We start from the raw sequence: 18,771 nt of genomic DNA, 5'->3' as shown, positions 1-18,771 counted from the left end.
AAAAAAAGATCAGTTTTGGCTTCCATATTGGCTCCAACCCTGCTCTAAAATGTGCTCATGTTGTTCTTAGCTATCTTTACCAATAAAAGAAGAAAAAAGCAATTAAAAAGAACATGATGCCCTTCAATGTTCCCAAGATGGGTTACTATAAAATCTCATGACAATTCTTTATTTTTCATGTATTTTACCGATCTGTCCAGAGGTCAGCAGAACAGGTGGTTGATTTAGAATATTTCTGTCAGGGGAGGAGCCAAGGTGGAGGAACAGCATGGAAGTTTTTTTGTGTGTCTCGTGTCCATGAAATACAGCCAGACCAACACTGAATCATCCTGCCTAGAAAACTGATCTGAGGATTAACACAACAATCTGCACAACCTGAACCACAGAACTCAGCAGGTACGCAGCATGGAGAGGTGAACTGGGGGGAGAGAGAAACCGTGGGGGGGGGGCAGGAAGCCACTTTTGCATGCGGAGAGAGGACAGAGATGGGGTGGAGGGGAGAGTATGGGAAAAACACCCCCAAAAAGCAGCTGGAGAGAAAGTTGAAAAGTGGAAACAGCCTCAGGGACTGAAATAAAAAGGGAGAAAGGAGAAAGGAGAAGGTTTAGATTCCATTAAGACTGTAAACAGGGGGACTGCAGAGTCTGAAACTATGCAGCACAATTCCTGGTGGTGCTCTGGTGAGAAGGGCAAATCCCAGCAGCAGAGTGCAGTCTGGGGGTCTTCAGGCCAAATGGGGAGACGCGGTTCCCCTGCTGGGAGGACACCTGGTAGAGGCTGTGTGGGTCTCCTAAAGGCAAGGCCCCAGTAGACCCGGACAACAACCACATTTGCTGGTGCTGGAACAAGGTTGTTAAGGGTGAAGCCTGGTGCCAGACGTGTGTTGTGATTTTTTTCATAATCCCTGAAACGTTGCTGCTACACTATCCCCACAAACTTTTTCTGGAACCAGCTGGCACCCGGTTGCAGTTTCTGGGCACCGGTAGCAGCACGGTCCTGCAAACATTCCTGAGTGCGGCCGGCACCCGGCCATTGTTCCGTGAGACCCTCCTGCAGAGGGGCAGAATGGGTCAAAGCCACGGTCCCTCAGAAGTAAGGGGTCAGGAAAAACAGCCACATCTGAGACAAAACTCAGGAGGGAGGTGCTGCCTGGGGCTTGGTCACAGACTGTGCAAAAGCGGGAAGTGGACGGAAGCTGAAGACACAGGACGGGTGCGCCATTGCTGATCAGGGAGAACAGAGTTCTGATACTAGAGACTGGGTAGCTGGGTAACACCATTATCACCATTCCCACGCATGCGCATACACACTTACAAGTGCCACAACAATCCACTCCAGAAAGCTAAGCAGAGCCATCTAGTGGAGAACGGAGCCATTACACTAAGCCCCACCCAACTGGGCCAACCTTGCTCTTCAGGAACAGAAGTCTCTCTGCCTGCTTAGTTTATGAACTATAAAATGCTTCATAGTTTGACCTATAGGGGAAAATGAAGTAATTTCAGTCATATTTCAGTTTATTTGCCAGTACATCTATTCAATTTTCTTTCTTTCTTCTTTCTTCTTTTTTCTTTTTTCTCTTTTTCATTTCTGTTCCTTTTCTTAAATACAAAAAGAGAAAAAATTCATTTTTATTTTCAATTTTTATTAAAAATATTTTTATTTAACTTTTTCTACTATATTTTTTTACTTTTGTGTAAATTTTTTCAAAATCTATTTTACTTCTATCATTTCATTTTAGTCAACTTCAGTGTATTTATTTTTTCAAATTTTCAAATGATTTCCTTTTTTTTTCCTGCCCCTTTTTTATCTAATGTATCAAGCCCCTTTCAACACCCAGACCAAAACACAGGTAGGATCTAGCATCATTTATTCGATTTTGTGTGTGTGTATGTGTTTGTTTTTAATTTTTTAATTTTAATATATTTTTAAGTTTAATTTTTACCTCATTAATTCCTTTTCTCCCTTAAAAATGATGAAACGAAGTAATTCACCCCAAAAGAAAGAGCAGGAAGAAATGACAGCCAGGGACTTAAAAAACAGAGATACAAACAAGATGTCTGAACCAGAATTTAGAATCACTATAATAAGAATATTAGCTAGAGTCAAAAATAGATTAAAATCCCTTTCTGCAAAGATAAAAGAAATAAAAGCTAGTCAGGATGAAATAAAAAGTGCTGTAACTGAGCTGCAACTTCGAATGGCTGCCATAGCAGCATGGATGAATGAGGCAGAGTAGAGAATCAACGATGTATAGGACAAACTTCTGGAGAATAATGAAGCAGAAAAAAAGAGGGAGATTAAGGCAAAAGAGCACAATTTACGAATTAGAGAAATCAGTGACTCATTAAAAAGGAACATCAGAATCTTAGGGGTCTCAGAAGAGGAAGAGAGAGAAATAGGGGTAGAAGGGTTATGTGAGCAAATCACAGGGGAAAGCTTTCCTAAACTGGGGAAAGACACAAACATCAAAATCCAGGAAGCACAGAGGACTCCCATTAGATTCAACAAAAACCAACCATCAACAAAGCATATCATAGTCAAATTCACCAAATACTCAGACAGGGAGAGAATCATGAAAGCAGCAAGGGGAAAACAGTCCGTAACCTACCAGGGAAGACAGATCAGGTTTGCAGCAGACCTATCCACAGAAACTTGGCAGGCCAGAAAGGAGTGGCAGGATATATTCAGTGTGCTGAATCAGAAAAATATGCAGCCAAGAATTCTTTATCCAGCAAGGCTGTCATAGAAGGAGAGATAAACAGTTTCCCAGACAAAGAAATTTTGCAAGAAATTTAAGGGGGACTCTCTGAGGGGAAAAGATGAAAACACACACACACACATACACACACACACACACACACACACACACACACACAAAGAAAAAAAGACCAAAAGCAACAAAGATTAGAAAGGACCAGAGAACACCACCAGAAACTCCAACTCTACAAGCAACATAATGGCAATAAATTCATATCTTTCAGTACTCACTCTAAACATCAATGGACTCAATGCTCCAATCAAAAGACATAGGGTAATGGAATGGGTAAGAAAACAAGATCCCTGGGGCGCCTGGGTGGCGCAGTCGGTTAAGCGTCCGACTTCAGCCAGGTCACGATCTCGCGGTCTGTGAGTTCGAACCCCACATCAGGCTCTGGGCTGATGGCTCGGAGCCTGGAGCCTGTTTCCGATTCTGTGTCTCCCTCTCTGTCTGCCCCTCCCCCGTTCATGCTCTGTCTCTCTCTGTCCCAAAAAAATAAAATAAAAAAAAAAAGTTGAAAAAAAAAAGAAAACAAGATCCATCTATATGCTGTTTACAAGAGACCCACTTTAGACCTAAAGACACCTTCAGATTGGAAGTAAGGGGATGGAGAACCATCTATTATGCTATTGGTCAACAAAAAGAAGCCAGAGTAGCCATACTTATATCAGATAATCTAGACTTTAAAATAAAGACTGTATCAAGAGATGAAGAAGGGCTTTACATCATAGTTAAGGGGTCTATCCACCAAGATGACCTAACAATCGTAAACATTTATGTGCCAAATGTAAGATCACCCAAATATGTAAATCAATTAATCACAAATATAAAGAAACTCATTGATAGTAATACCATAATAGTAAGGGGACTTCAACACCCCACTCACAACAATGGACAGATCATCTAATAAAAAAATCAACAAGGAAACAATGGCTTTGAATGGCACACTGGACCAGATGGACTTAACAGATATATTCAGAACATTTCATCCTAAAGCAGTGGAATATACATTCTTCTCCAGTGCACATGGAACATTCTCCAGAATAGACCACATACTGGGACACAAATCAGGCCTCAACAAGTACAAAACAATCGAGATCATACCGTGTATATTTTCAGACCACAATGCTATGAAACTCAAAATCAACCACAAGAAAAAATTTGGAAAGGTAACAGAACATTTCTGTCAAAAATCCTGGTTAAATTTTGTCTAAATGTTAGGTGTGTTTTTTTTTCTCTCTAAAAACATACATAATTCCTTTAATAGAAAGCAATTGGTATAAGTTTAATGTGTTATTTACAGCTGTTGATTATGAAATTGCATTTTTAGAAAAGCAAATATTACCTAATGATGCTAAACCATTTTTTTAAAAATGGAAGTTATATTTGCTCAAGGTATTTAACTTTTTCTTACTATATTCCTAAAACTCTGAAATTATTTAGACACTGATTTCTTTAGAAGGATTATTTTTGTCAGTTTGTACCTGAAGCAAGAGAAAAGCAAAAGTGTAACCACCGCAGGTTTGATGGAATACTTTTGGTATGGCCGCCTGAACTAAGGTAGTAAAAGAGAGTGGGGAAAGGAAGCTGGAGACAGCAAGACCTAGCAGTGGTTGAGGAACTGTGACAAAATAATTTGCAGACACTATCAACCAGTTAGATAGTTATGGGGAAGTAAGCATGAGATGATGGAGAATAATTTTGATCAATAAAGAAAATGAGGGTAGTGTGATAAAAAAAATATTCTATATTTTAAGAAGCATGCAGACATTAACTGGTCTATAATTAGATAATCAATTGATCAGAAAATCTTCAGTTCTTAGACTGAGCCATTATCAAATAAAGCCTTTAGGTACACTATAGAAAGATGATATGTCTCATTGGGAGAAAAAAAGGCAATATAGATTTGTAGTAAGAAATACCTAGTAGTAAGTTCTCAGAAGTTTAGGATTAACATTACTTACATGAAACTGACTAGAGGCCTCAAGATGCATGCTGTTAGAACGAGGTTCTCAATGTGTGCTTCCCAGCCCAGCAGCAGCACCACCCAGAAACTTGTTAGAAATGAAGATTACTGGGCATCCAAAGACCTACTGAATCACAAATGCTGGGGTTGGAATCCAGCAGTATGTGTTTTAATAAGTTCTTCAATGTTTCTATTTCAGTTAAAATTTGAAAGCCACTGGTATAGAACAAAGATCACTTTTTAAGGAAACAGGAATTGTTCTATGTTCTAATGATAACCATGTCACTATGTGGCTTTAAGTGAGGCAGAGAATTTCACTTTTGTAGGCTTTTTAATTTGAAAATTGATATGTAAACTATATATAATCTGAAGTTATTTCCACTTCCCAAATTCTATGTCTCTGAAACACTCTGAAACAAGTACACTTGAGACTATTGGCTACCATTTTAATCTAAATCTCTTGCCAAATAGGGGGAAATGGCCAGGAGCTAATAGACAAATGACATAGGGGTCTAAATTGAGAGGAATACAAATAAAAAAAAAAGAAAAAAGAAAAATAAAAAAACAAGAAGACCATAACTTTGGCCATCTCACTATAGATTCCTTTTGCAATTTGACTCTTTCTCCCTATATATGAAAGCAAATTTCCCCCGAACTACAGTGTCCGAGAACTTTTAATTGGTGCATTGATAGCTTTTTCAATTAAGAAAATTTATCTACAGGGGTGCCTGGGTGGCTCAGTCGGTTGGGAGGCCGACTTTGGCTCAGGACATGATCTTGCAGTCTGTGAGTTTGAGCCCCATGTCGGGCATTGTGCTGATAGCTCAGAGCCTAGAGCCTCCTTCTGATTCTGTGTCCCGCCCCCCATCCCCGCCCCTGCTGCTTCCCCACTCATGCTCTGCCTTGCTCTGTCTCTCAAAAATAAATATTAAAAAAATAGAAAATTTATCTACAATTGAGAAGAAAGTGGACTTAACTGGATAGACCTAGATATTACCCCTGCAAGAAGTCTTACCCCAACCACCCCAATCCACATAATCTGATGAATGACTCACCTTTGGGGTGTTTTCTTCTTTGTGCAAACCTCTTGTTTGAAATTGAAAATTTTCGATAGAAAATTCAATAGAAAATTGAATTTCTATACAACTAGTGGGAAGTTATTATTGAAAGTCGCTGGAAGTTGATAATAAATGTTCTGCAAACTTTAACAGAGGGAAGACACATGCATCCTTAATTACTTGTCTATAAAATGGAAATTATATTAGGATATATCAGGTGTGTGTGTGTGTGTGTGTGTGTGTGTGTGTGTGAAGACTACATGAGACAGTCTTTCTAAAGTGCTTGCCAGTGTTTGACAAAAGTTCTAATTATGTAAACACTTATATTATTAACAGTAGGAGGATGCTTTACCTACACTACCACTTCTAAGATTAAGAACATTTTCATAAGATCAAGTTCCATTGGAAAGAAGTATTTCAAGGAAACTGTATATATTAAATAAATTCAGTCCAGTCCCATAAAATGTGCCAAGCCCTTTGCTCACCTGTAGTCTTGGAATATCCTTGTCAAAGTTTGGGTTGGCTGTGTTCTGATATACACTGAAGTATACTCTCCTTGGTATCTGAAGTATTTAACACCTGCTCGGAATGTAAAGGGTTTAACACATCCTGTTCCCTAGTGATGAAATGGGCCAATATATCACACTGAAGTTTTGACATGCAGTCTTTTGTTTTGTTTTTGTCTTTTATATGATACCTGAAAGTATAGTACACCTTCCATTATTTTATAGCGAAGGGAAGAGCAAGGACTACTCTTGTCTAGTGGAGAGCTGCTTATGTTGTATCTTGCAGTACATTCTCTATTCTTACCTGGGTTTGCATGGATTCCATATAAATTTTTGAAGAAGGGACTACACCTTATTCGTTTGGGCATCTGCAACACATAAAACCTTATCTGACACGCTGTAGAAGCTCAGCAAGTTCTTATTAAGTGAATAAGCTAATTAAATGACATTGTAACTGCTCTTCCTTTTCACCTGGGTTAGTAATAAATTTAACTTATTGAGAGCTTACTTTAACCCTGGACTAAGCACTTTGCCAATGGTAAGTCATTTAATCCTTAGAACTGTACTACAAGGTAAAGTTATCCCATTTTATGAATTAAAAAAAAAAAACTTTAAGCAGAGAAAGAATGAACATCTTGTTCAGGGTTGAGTATTGGAGACTCTTTATACTCTAAGCATAAGCCATTAGGGATCACCATCCCATGGGATCTTTTTTTTAATTCAGGCAGGCTAAAACAATGATTCAGGAAGCATTTCAGAAACATTGAGAGAAAAAAATTAAGAAGCTATATTCTTGAAACTAATGTTACATTGTATGTCGACTATACTTAAGTAAAAAATACAACATAAAAAAAGCCATATTCATATATATATATATCTTGGTTTTTCCAATATGTTGCTATTAGTTTTGATAATAATTGATCTTTTTTTTGTACGGTTCCATTGAAAGAACAGTTTTGGTTTTTTGTCCCAGGAAAAAAAGTTACTTTTTGAGATTGCTGTTACATTTACAATTTTTTGAGAATGGAGGCTTCCACTGTCTGTGAAAAATGTGTTTTTGTTAAAAAAATTTCACAGACCAGGCTCCTTTAGGTTAACAATATTTTTAACATGGCCTAACATAAGTGTGAGCAAGGAACCTGTGTGCAGGGTTTTTAATATAGAATTACCTGAAACTAATGTAACATTGAGTATCAATTATACTTCAGAAAAGTGTATATATATATATATATTTTTTTTTACAATTTGATAGTATTAACACTTGAGTGTAAACATTCAAGAAATTATAAAACTTTATCTCCACATTGTTCTTTTAATCAAAGATATAAATATAGAACTTTCCACTTTCTCTGTGTTGAAATCATGTCAAACATTCAATCGAGGCACCAATGAATGAGAGCCCACAAAGCTCTTCCACCGAAAAGTGGTAAAAATGGACAAGGGACAAATTCATTGCAAATCAATAATTCACAGCAGGCTTTTTAAAATAAGTGTTCTGTATCTAATTCTAAGATTACTATGTAGATGAGTAGATAAAAGTAGGAGGCTTGCTGTATTGTTTTCATCTAGACTTCAATATTTTTTACCAAAATGTTCATCGTTCTTAGAGGACTCACCTGAAACAGCATTGGCAATAGCAAAGAGGATAGAAGAAGGATAGAAGTCACCAAAGTTGGTTTCAAAATTGCTATCTTTATCATTGCCTCCATTCCACAATATCTCAGAATTCAGGACACTGCAACTCAGCCTAAATATCTGCTTCTAATCCCATGGCTCACTGTTAACTGAATATGCATATTGCAAGGACAGATGTAAACAGTAACCCAGGATTTTGGTGCCTTAATTAAAGAAGGATTTCCCTGATACCTAGAATTCAGATTGCCCTTTTACTGAGTCCTTAGAGGTTCTACATCTTGAGGCAACTCACCATTCAAGATGTGCAAGGGATGCTTTGCTTTTGTAAGGGGAAGCACACAATGGTAAATAGAAAATCAGCACAAAGGTTCAGTCAGCACAAAATTAGCAAGAAACTATAGACACATTTCTCAGTAAAATTGTTTTTATGAAAGAGCCCACACATGGCTTTGAAGGATTCTCATAAAACCACCTGGGCCTACATTTCTCTCTAAACTGTTCTTGTAGCCCTGTTACATTTACTGCAGTTGGGAAAACACCATTGTAAATGGTCCAAACTGATCTATGTCTATTTCTCACATGTGATTATATCCACATAGGTATCAATGAATGTTAACAAACCACTTGCTGAGCTTTAAGGATTTAGATGCATAAATGATTATGGAACAGCAGAGAAAAAACTATTTAGCAAACAGAGTAGTCTTAGACTTAGTGTTTAGTGAGGAGACTGACAATCCATAGAACGGTTCCAAGTGGAACTAACTAAAGAGAACATTGTGCTCCTCAAATTATGCTTATAATAAAGCAAAGGATGGGAGAAAGTGCTGTGAGTAGAACTACTGTGAGTAGAACTAGCCTAAAAGCCTAAATCAGAGAAAAAGCATAAGCCTTCTTAGAGGAAAAGGCAAAGGTCTCCTGACAAATTAGAATTATTCCCTAAAAACTGACATAAACTGTTGCTTCTTAATTTTTTTGGAGTGCTAAAATACCCAAAGTAAATAACTAGCTGTTCCCTCGGAATGTGTCCTGTGGTTTTGAGAACTTTATGATGATTGAGATTTCCTAGAAATCTCACTAGGACTCACTAGAACACTAGAACTAATACAGGCTTGATTACAGGGTTAAGAGGACTAAGAATTTCAAAGCTGAAGGTGAGACTTAGCAGAAAATCTTGCCAACAAGACAGAAAAAAAAAAAAAAAAGAAAGGATGTGATCTAGAGGTTTTATTTTGAAGAAGATATTACGAACAAAAATCCATGCTTACACATTATCCCACTCAGGGAGAGAGGTCAAACTGAGAAGGTGAATCGAACTTCATTAAATATAATGAGATACTACAGAAAGAACAAAGATGTCAGTGGGAACAACATAACAAATACCTGGGAAACCTGAATGATATGACTAACAAGGAAAATAGAGCATTTACTTCTATTGTGTCAATATTTGAGTTGTGAACATCCTGGAGGCACCAGGTGGTGTTCCGAAGCTATTCTTGCAGTAGCTTATAATAATATAAGCAATTGCTTCTTAGTTTATATTCTAAACTCTTGATACATGCATATTCATTATACTACATTGACAGTATGTATAAAGTCAGTATTCATTATGCTATAATGACGGTATGTATAATGACATATGTTTAAAGTCATTAATGTTGGTTTTATTTCATTTCATCTCTTAGGTATAGAGATAGCCTGTTTTTCAGCAGCATGATCTTAGTGGAACTAACTGAAAAAACACTGTGTTCCTTTCTGCATCAACCACACTGTGTAAATACTGGTACAATGAATGATTCTTTTATAGGACCACAGTATTGCATCTGAAAACAAGGTTTATGTGAAACTGAAAATACCGTTTATACCTCCTTTCCTTCTTTCTGTATTATTTGCATTATATAACCAACGCTGCAATGCACTAGATAGTTTAATGTTAATTCCATAATTTGAACCAATATTTCTGTCTGTAGAAATGTAGCTTACTTAAATTTATAGGTGTTTGTACCTTTCTTGTTTCTATTGAGACAGAAACAAGATAATCTAGAAAATAAATGCCAGTAGTTATTTACAGGACATATCAAACTTGGAAAGTCCCAAAATACCTGAAAAATTCATCCAGAGTCACTAAACACATGAGAAATGCCAGAAGAAGATATAAAAGTGTATTTTTTGCAAGAATATCATATGTTGTCAATAATTAATGATTATGATTCAAAGACTCACAATGCTTCCAGGCTGAAGGACATTCTCAACAAAAAAAAAAAATGAGACTAGGAAATATTTTCCTTATATAGAGAATCAAATCAGGCAATTATTTGTCTAGATCTTTATAAAGAGCCTTTATTTCATTTATTTCCTCACAGAATTTTCAATAATTAGAAATTACACTTACCTAAAAGCAGAATAATTAATATCATGAAGAAAATCACATCCTGAAGGCAAAAATATCTTAATTTTTCTTTTGTGTTCTACCACTGGTTCTTAAGATATTTTCATTTGGATAAAAGTAAATCATGCAAATAACACCTTTTTTTCTGATTTCAAAAATAATGAATATTTTTTTAAATGTGCAATGAATACTGTATACTAATGACATGCTACTAATTAAACAGTTTTTTTTAACTTTTTTTAATGTTTATTTATTTTTGAGAAAGAGAGAGACTGAGGGAGGGGAGGGGCAGAGAGAGGGAGACTTAGAATCCAAAGCAGGTTCTAGTTTCTGAGCTGTCAGCGCAAAGCTCGACACAAGGCTCGAACTCATGAGCCATGAGATCATGACCTGAGCTGAAGTCGGACATTTAACCTATTGAGCCACCCAGGTGCCCCATTAATTAAACAGTTTTAAGGAAAGCTTAGGGTTTACAAGCAAAATATGAAATGATTTAGTAGACTGTGAATTAAGCATTCCTCGACTAAATGTCTGATTCTACTATCAACACAGGGCCAAACGGAACAAGAAAACTGGGAGATATTTCTATCTTTGCCCCACACTACTTCTATTTTAAAATGATTAGCTCCTGTCAACTTTTTAATACAACACAGGCAGTCTTGCTAGAGTCAGAGGTCATACTCCATCTTATTTGGATACCATCTCGAGCAATGTGTCACGCAAATTCTCTGTAGCCTCCTGAATTACTATTTTTTTAAAGTGTCCTGTAGTCCCCAACATCTCTTCAAGAATACGGTGTCCAAGATTATTTTTTAAAGTTTATTTATTTTATTTATTTATTTTGAGAGAAAGAGAGAGCGCATGAGCAGAGGAAGAAGAGAGAGAGGGAGAGAGTGTATCCCAAGTAGGCTCCACGCTTAGTGCAGAGCTCAGGCAGGGCTCAATCTCAGGACCCTGAGATCACCACCTGAGCCAATATCAAGAGTTGGATACTTAACCAAATGAGCCACCCAAGCACCACATAAACACTAGAGACAGAGTGTGCCTGGGTATGTGCTGGGATTTCAAGATAAGAGAAAAAAATACTGTGATTCTTTATCAATTCCACTGGACTTGGGTTGGACTGCACCCTAAAGCAGAGAATGGGTACTGGGGCCCACACAGGTACTAGTCTGTCTTGAGTACTCTTCCTAAATGACACTGCAGACTCTATTCCATTCTAGACCCTGGAAGGAGCCTTAGAACTTTTGCTTCAAAGCCCAGTAGCCCCCTGACATTCATATCATAGCACAGAGTTATTTTAACAGCATATTAATAAATAATGCTGAATTCACTTATAAAAGAAATTCTTACTTTTTTAATTTCTTCAGTTTCCCAGCTTTTTGTCTTGCCATGTAATTCCAAATTCATCAAGGTTATTTACCTCTTTCTTTGATCAGTACAGATATATCTGGTTCCTAATTATCCTAACCCTATTTTTTCTGGTTTCCATCTATACATCTGTTCTTTCATTTCCTGTGCTTCTTGTACAGAATGGCTTATGACGTTCTTATTCTTTGAACTACAAATGTATTCATTAAAAGAGGCTGAGATCATCTGACAATTTCATGAACTAGAAGAGTTCTGGCATAGTCTGGCACCAAAATTTTTGTATTGAAATGTATGTAATTTATTATGAATGACTTTAATTTTATTTTCTTATTACATTATGCATGGGCATTATTAATAACAACCTTTCAAAAAATTGTGTGTAGGCATAATTTATGTTTGATCCTATTCTTAGACATGGGCTGGCAGGGTTCCTGCCCCATGGATGTGTCAAACTGGGCCTCAAAGGTGCTCATGTGCTTTGGAGTAACATCCTTGAAAATATCTAAGTATCCCAGAAGTATGGGCCCCAGTCCCTGTTACTCCATGTAGACTGATCCCCGACCCTAATCCCCATACATGGGATCTAGATGCCCCCAAAAGCAACACAATTGAACCTATAGGGTGCCTCAGGCTCCCTGGCAAGTCTTTAGTTCCAGGTGGGCTGTCTGGTAAGTAGATTGCTCTCTTTGGTTAGTGGAGTATTTTTTTTTACAGGATCAAATGGTATTGGGCCAATAGAATGGTATTTACATGCTAACTTTAGGTATGATAAATGGTTAATGAAGAAAAGGGTCCCACAAAAAGAATTTTCTCAGGGCTTCACATACACTAGAGGAAGCTCTGGATATATTATTCCCTAAGTTTTTTTAGAACAGTAAAATAGATGTTAAAAAACATTGTGATATTCATGCCCCATGTCGGGTTCTGTGCTGACAGTGCAGAGCCTGGAGCCTACTTCAGATTCTGTGTCTCCCTCTCTCTGCCCCTAACCCACCTGCATTCTGTCTCTATCTCTCTCAAAAATAAATATTTAAAAAAAATTGTTTAAAAAAAAAAACATTGTGATAAAAGGGAAGCTCTGGGAACACAGGGTATACATTTCTAGTTATAAATAAGTAATGGAGATGTAATGTACAACAAAGAAACAAACAAACAAAAAGAGAGCATTGAGTCCAATAGGGCTAAGAACCAATGTATCATACTATACGTTACTGAAATTTCCATAGGAAGGCTTTCCTTCTTATTTCTGCAACAGGGAAGGCCAGAGCATGAGGAAGAGGTTTCTGAGTGTAAAGTCTCTAAGGAAAATATAATCACTGCTTTTTGCTTCATACTGGGAATTCTAGCAATTACCTTGCAAATAGAGCCAAGTCATAGAAATGGGCCAAGAGTTCTCTCTACTGGGTACAGCACTGATGTCTTCCAGTACACTCTATTCTCCTGGTTGGGAACCTTTTTATTCCAAATGTAATTGCAAATTAGTGAAATCCATGAGGGAGATATACTTTGAAGCAATGTGAAGAGAGAAAATCAAACATAATTGTAGTAAAACAAATTAGGAAGAGTTACAAAACCCACACTGCATCAAATAGTTCCAAGTGCAGAAAACTTCTTGACTGTGTTCACTGTAAAAGGACAGGAAGAACTGTGTGTTTATTCATGCTAAGGGGACTGGGTTATAACTCACATGATGGTTAATGTCCTTTCACTGAAATATTATGGTTTTACTTAAGTTCTGATATATTTCAGTAAGAACCTTATTCTTTTGTAACTTAGAGTTGCAAAACAAACCCAGAATCAGTTAGATAAATCCATTCCAGTAATTCCTGTTTAGGACTGACTGGAAACTCAGAAGAAAGGTGCCAAGGATAGAGGCACCTGGGGGGCGTCTGACTCTTGATTTTGGCTCAGGTCATGATCTTGCCTTTCGTGAGTTGGAGCCCCACATTGGGCTCTGCACTAAAGATGTGGAGTCTGTGTGGGATTCTCTCTCTCCCTCTCTCTCTGCCCCTGCTCAGTCTCTCTCTCTCTCTCTCAAAATAAATAAATAAACTTAAAAAAAAAGTGCCAAAGATCAAGTCACATTCACCCAAAGGTCTAAAGATGAAAAATAATTGAATATTAAAAATAATTATGGGGTGCCTGGGTGGCTCAGTCGGTTGAGCGTCCGGCTTCAGCTCAGGTCATGATCTCACGGTCTGTGGGTTCGAGCCCCACGTCAGGCTCTGTGCTGACAGCTCAGAGCCTGGAGCCTGCTTTGGATTCTATGTCCCCCCTCTCTCTCTGCCCCTCACCCACTCATGGTCTGTCTCTCTCTGTCTCAGAAAAAAAAAATATATATATATATATATATACATATATATATATACACATAATTAAAGAAGAACCCTCCTTTCATGCAATCAATGATGGAAGTCCTGAAAAATTAACTACAGATAAAATAGTCACATATTTTGTGCTTTTAGTGTTTTCTCCAGAGGAAAAAAAGTGTTTACTAAACATGTAAAATTATGCTAATAACAAAGATGACAGTAACCACATCGGCAGCTTTCATGCCTTAAGCAATGTTCTGATAAAGCTTTACATATATAAACTAATTGAATTCTCACCACCATTCATGAAATGTATACATAATTAACCCCGGTTTTACAAAGAAAACTAAAGCATAGAGTTAGCACTTGGTGATTCAACCAAGTAGAGGCAATGCCAGAGCTGCACAAAGGGCTGAACACAGGGTTTTCTGCTGTAGGAAGGTATTTGAATATCTGTGGAAGTGTTCAACTTGTGGTAATTGCCATTCACCTAATGTTGCTGATATTTCACCTACAAATCTCACAGTTTAAGTCAGGGGACTCCAACATGTCATGGAAGACAGATCATTAAATTTGGAGATGAGAATATAGTTTCATTTCCAACTTTTCCTACTGATTACTCTATGATCTTGAGATTTTATTTAACTTTTCCAAGTACCATTCTTTCGAAATGGAGAGAACAACACTTCTCCATCACAGCTGTTCAGAAATTCAAATGATGTATGTGAGGTGCTTTGTGAGCTTCAAAGTGCTACACAAATGTGGAAAATCAATATCTATTTCTGGCCTTCTCATCTCATTCATACATTTCTGGTACTTTGAGCGTCTTTTCATTTTCTCAGATATGTCATTTATAATATCAGATTTGTCCAGTCACTTATCTAACTAATTTGTATTGAGCCTGTATGTGCAGAACACTCTAGGGGAATCAGGAAAGGCCTTTTTAAAAAACTAATATTTGGGCTAACATCTGAAAGATGAGAAAGCTAGTCATGAATCTATGAGGGGATAGGTTCAGGCTAGAGCCACCCAGGCAAAGATTCCAGAAGGCATAAGGTTTCTAGAGTGGAAATGAGCTTTCATCCAGAAGTGTTGGCAGGGCCATGTGGCTGGAGCATCATCAGGGAGAGGGAATGTGATTTCCATGGGAAGCACAATGTATTAGTAGAAGAGAACACTTCTGAGTTTGGGGTTAATGGAGGAAAAGTCTAAAAGCAAAACAAAGCAAAACAGATTAGGCAATGAAATGAAAAGGAGCATTGGGTGAATTAAAAGTTGGCTCAGAACTAATCTTGAGAACCATGCATATGAAAGTAGTATCCTACTCAAATGTTTTCCTAGGCTGAGGGTGGAGATGGAGGCAGTTATCCCTGAAGCAGTAAAATCACATGGATAAAGAATCACGAAGTGATGGAAACCCAACTCAAGACAAAGGGAAATTTAGAAAACTGGAGAACAGCATGTGGTAATTATATCTAAAATCTTGTCCAGTAGGCAGAAGAGAATTTCCCCTACCCCTTGTAAAATGGGAATTTGCCTAGGACAGTATCACTTGAATAAATAGTGTAATCTGACACCACACAAAGGGAGTAGCACTAATTATTCATATGAATAAACCTGTAATTATAAATTGTTTCCTATTCCAAGACAGGGATCCCAAGGTCATAAAAACTTTTGTTTGTGCTTAGGATTAAAATGAAATGAACTTGGTCATTATAATCTTGTGTAACTTGATAGAAATAATAAAATTTTAGCTAGAATTTAGCCTAATCAAGGCTGGATTGCTTTCACTCTGTGAGTATTCGGGAGATAACCAACAACCTGAAAAAAGTAGAAATAATAATACAGGCAGCTGCAATTAATCTATAAGCCTCATATTAAAGGCAGATGAGGCAGGGGCACCTGGGTGGCTCAGTCGGTAAAGTGTCTGACTCTGGTCATGATCTTACAGTTATGAGATGGAGCTCCTCCTCCCACCCCAGATAGGGCTCTACACTAGGGGTGGAGCCTGCTTGAGATTCTCTCTCTCCCTCTTCCTCTGTTCTTTCCCCCTTGCACTCGCTCTCTCTCAAAAAATAAAATAAAATAAAATTTTAAAAAGTTAAAAAAAAAGGCAGATAAGGTGTTTTCCTGAATGAGAGGCAAGAAATACGGTTTCACATGCAGTCATAAGAATTGGAGTCTATGGAGTCATAGATGATCTTTGAACACCATTGCATTATTGAAAGTAAAATAAAAAGGTCGCATGCCAAAGAGCAAGGAACTGGTGCCAGGTGTAGCAAACCCACATAAATCACTAAATGGATTTCTTTATTCCTTGGACCTTAATTTAGGGGGTGATTAACGTTGGACAAAGAGCCACTTGCTTAGGGAACAATGAACCAGCAGGCCCAAGCAGCCACTAGTTGACCTTTGAGAGAATATAATGAGCTCAGGGAAAGTACATGCACAGAAAGATTAGTTAATGCCTAACACGGATTTGCATCCTTCTGGAACACAGATGATGACATTGTATGCAGTTGGAAACAAGCCGCAGAGAAGAACAAACTTCCAATTGTTACAAACGCCAAGTCTATTGTGAGGAGAGAAAGCTTTAGATTTACTGGTTCCAGTAGTGTGGCTCTTAACTCCTCAAACTGTGTTTCAATGTGTTGGGAGAATTCTCTTCCTTCTCTATTATTCATTTACTAACCAAGTGTTACCATTCTCCACTCACCTATGCCCTCATTTCTCTTCCTGTGCCTTTGCTTTTTTTTTTTTTTGCCTTATTGGGAATGTGAATCACCCTCATCTATCTCCAAGCCACCGTGTCCCTTACTCCTTCAAAGTTGAGCTCCAAATGTATCGCGTTCATGAACACCTGACCGACTAATCTTAACTTTAAAAAATGTATGTATCCCTTCAAATGAGCACTTTATCCTTATTCTTTATTTGTTACATGTCAATATATGTTGACATATACTCCATGCAGGAAAAGTGCTAAGAACTGGTGATAAATATATACAAAAATCCAAGGGTCAAGAATATTACTGTTTAGAAGTGAAATGAACATGTACATAAAAGGCCACATTTAAAAATTACTGAGTTATTGTACAAGAGGTATGTACAAAATAAAATATGAGCATAAGAAACATATTCAAATATACCTTCAGGACCTAAGGAAAACCATCATGAAAAAAATATGATGAATCATGGGAATCTACCCCCAAAACCAAGAGCACACTGTTTACACTGTGTGTTAGTTAACTTGACAATAAATTATATTTAAATATATATGTGTATATATATATTAATCTTATTTTATTTATTATTTTTTTAGAAGGAGTACATGAGTGAGTGACGGTCAGAGAGAAAGGGAGAGAGAGAATCCCATGAGGGACAGAGAGAGAGAGAGAGAGAGAGAGAGAGAGAGAGAGAGAATCCCAAACAGGGATCCATGAGCTCACCCAATGTGGGGCTCAAACTCATGAACCATGAGACCATGACCTGAGCCAAAGTCAGATGCATAACAGTCTGAGCCACCCAGGCACCCTAATAATATATATTAAGTTGAAATACAAACAATAAGTGAGATTTCAGGACGAAGGAAAGTAAGGAAAGCAGGTGCACAAGTGTGAAGACATGGGAGGAGATGTGGTTTTTCAGATCAGTAAAGCAGAAGGAGAGACCATGGAGCACATGGTATGGAGGAGCCAAATCGTGAAGAAGTGCACACCATGGAAAGGAAACTATTCTAAGTGGAACACACAAATGCTTACCTATTAGAGCTCTTTCAAGACATAGCAGGGGAGCTGGGTCCTGGAGGACACTGCCATGCTAGCCCTAGCCTTGTTTGTCACCAGATTGCGGGAATGTCCCTGTGGGCTGTGAAGGCAGAGGCTGAGGTGGTTCTGCATCAAGGCAAGAAGCACTTGAGAGGGTAAGAGCAGTGGCAGTTTGATACCTGGTGTTTTTTTAAATTTTTTAAATGTTTATTTATTTTTGCGAGAGAAAGAGCATGAGTGAGAAAGGAGCAGAGAGAGCGAGGGAGACACAGAATCCGAAGCAGGCTCCAGGCTCTGAGCTCTCAGCACAGAGTCCAAAGTGGGGCTCGAACTGGGGATAGGTGAGATTACCACCTGAGCCAAAGTTGGATGCTCAACTGACTGAGCCACCCAGGTGCTGCTGCTACCTGGTATTTTTAGGCACTGGTTTGCTCTGGCTAAATATTCTTTTTACCACTGTGTATTTCCTTGTTCAAATCAATATTATTATGGTATGTATTTTATTGCTTATTCTATTTATTATTATAGTTTAAATCATATAGAAACATTAACAAACTTCAAGCATGATAATACAATGATAATTTATGCATCATTACTCTGGCATCAGCTGGGGAGAAATAATGGAATAACAAAAACATGGAGAACAAGAGCAGTTAAAATCTAGACGATAAATGATGAGGGCTCCATCTAGAACAATGGTGCTGCAAATGTAACAGATGAGCTGGTAGAAGCAATAACTTGAACTGATACTCTGCTGTTCTAATTGGATATGAGTAGGGATAATATGGAGACGACAGTCTAGGATACATTTCAAGACTTTTAGTCTGTCCTGGATTTTATATTCAAAACATGTGCCTTAGTATTCAGCTCTTCCTAGAACAATAATACTTCTTGGTCTAGGAAGTCCCTGATATACATAGACTAGCCTTAACAATAATTTTAAATAGTGTCCTCTTTCAGCTTCAGAGGATCATAAATTAGGTGGTCATTTTAGCCAGCTTTAGAAAACTTTTCA

General features: G+C 37.7%; 1 protein-coding gene across 1 annotated transcript in view; it reads left to right on the top strand.

Annotated features, from left to right (window-relative positions):
* Positions 1 to 349: 349 nt before the first annotated feature.
* LOC101081299 (cysteine-rich secretory protein 2-like) overlaps positions 350 to 18,771 on the top strand; it is a 55,453-nt gene continuing 37,031 nt past the window's right edge. Inside the window, exon 1 of the mRNA XM_003986225.6 lies at positions 350 to 396. The gene's annotated coding sequence lies outside the window, so the exon portion shown is untranslated. The remainder of the gene's footprint in view (positions 397 to 18,771) is intronic.

Source organism: Felis catus, chromosome B2, assembly GCF_018350175.1.
Source record: "Felis catus isolate Fca126 chromosome B2, F.catus_Fca126_mat1.0, whole genome shotgun sequence".
Lineage (NCBI taxonomy): Eukaryota > Metazoa > Chordata > Mammalia > Carnivora > Felidae > Felis > Felis catus.
The sequence above is the reverse complement of the archived record's forward strand: the minus strand, read 5'-3'. Positions and strand labels throughout refer to the sequence as shown.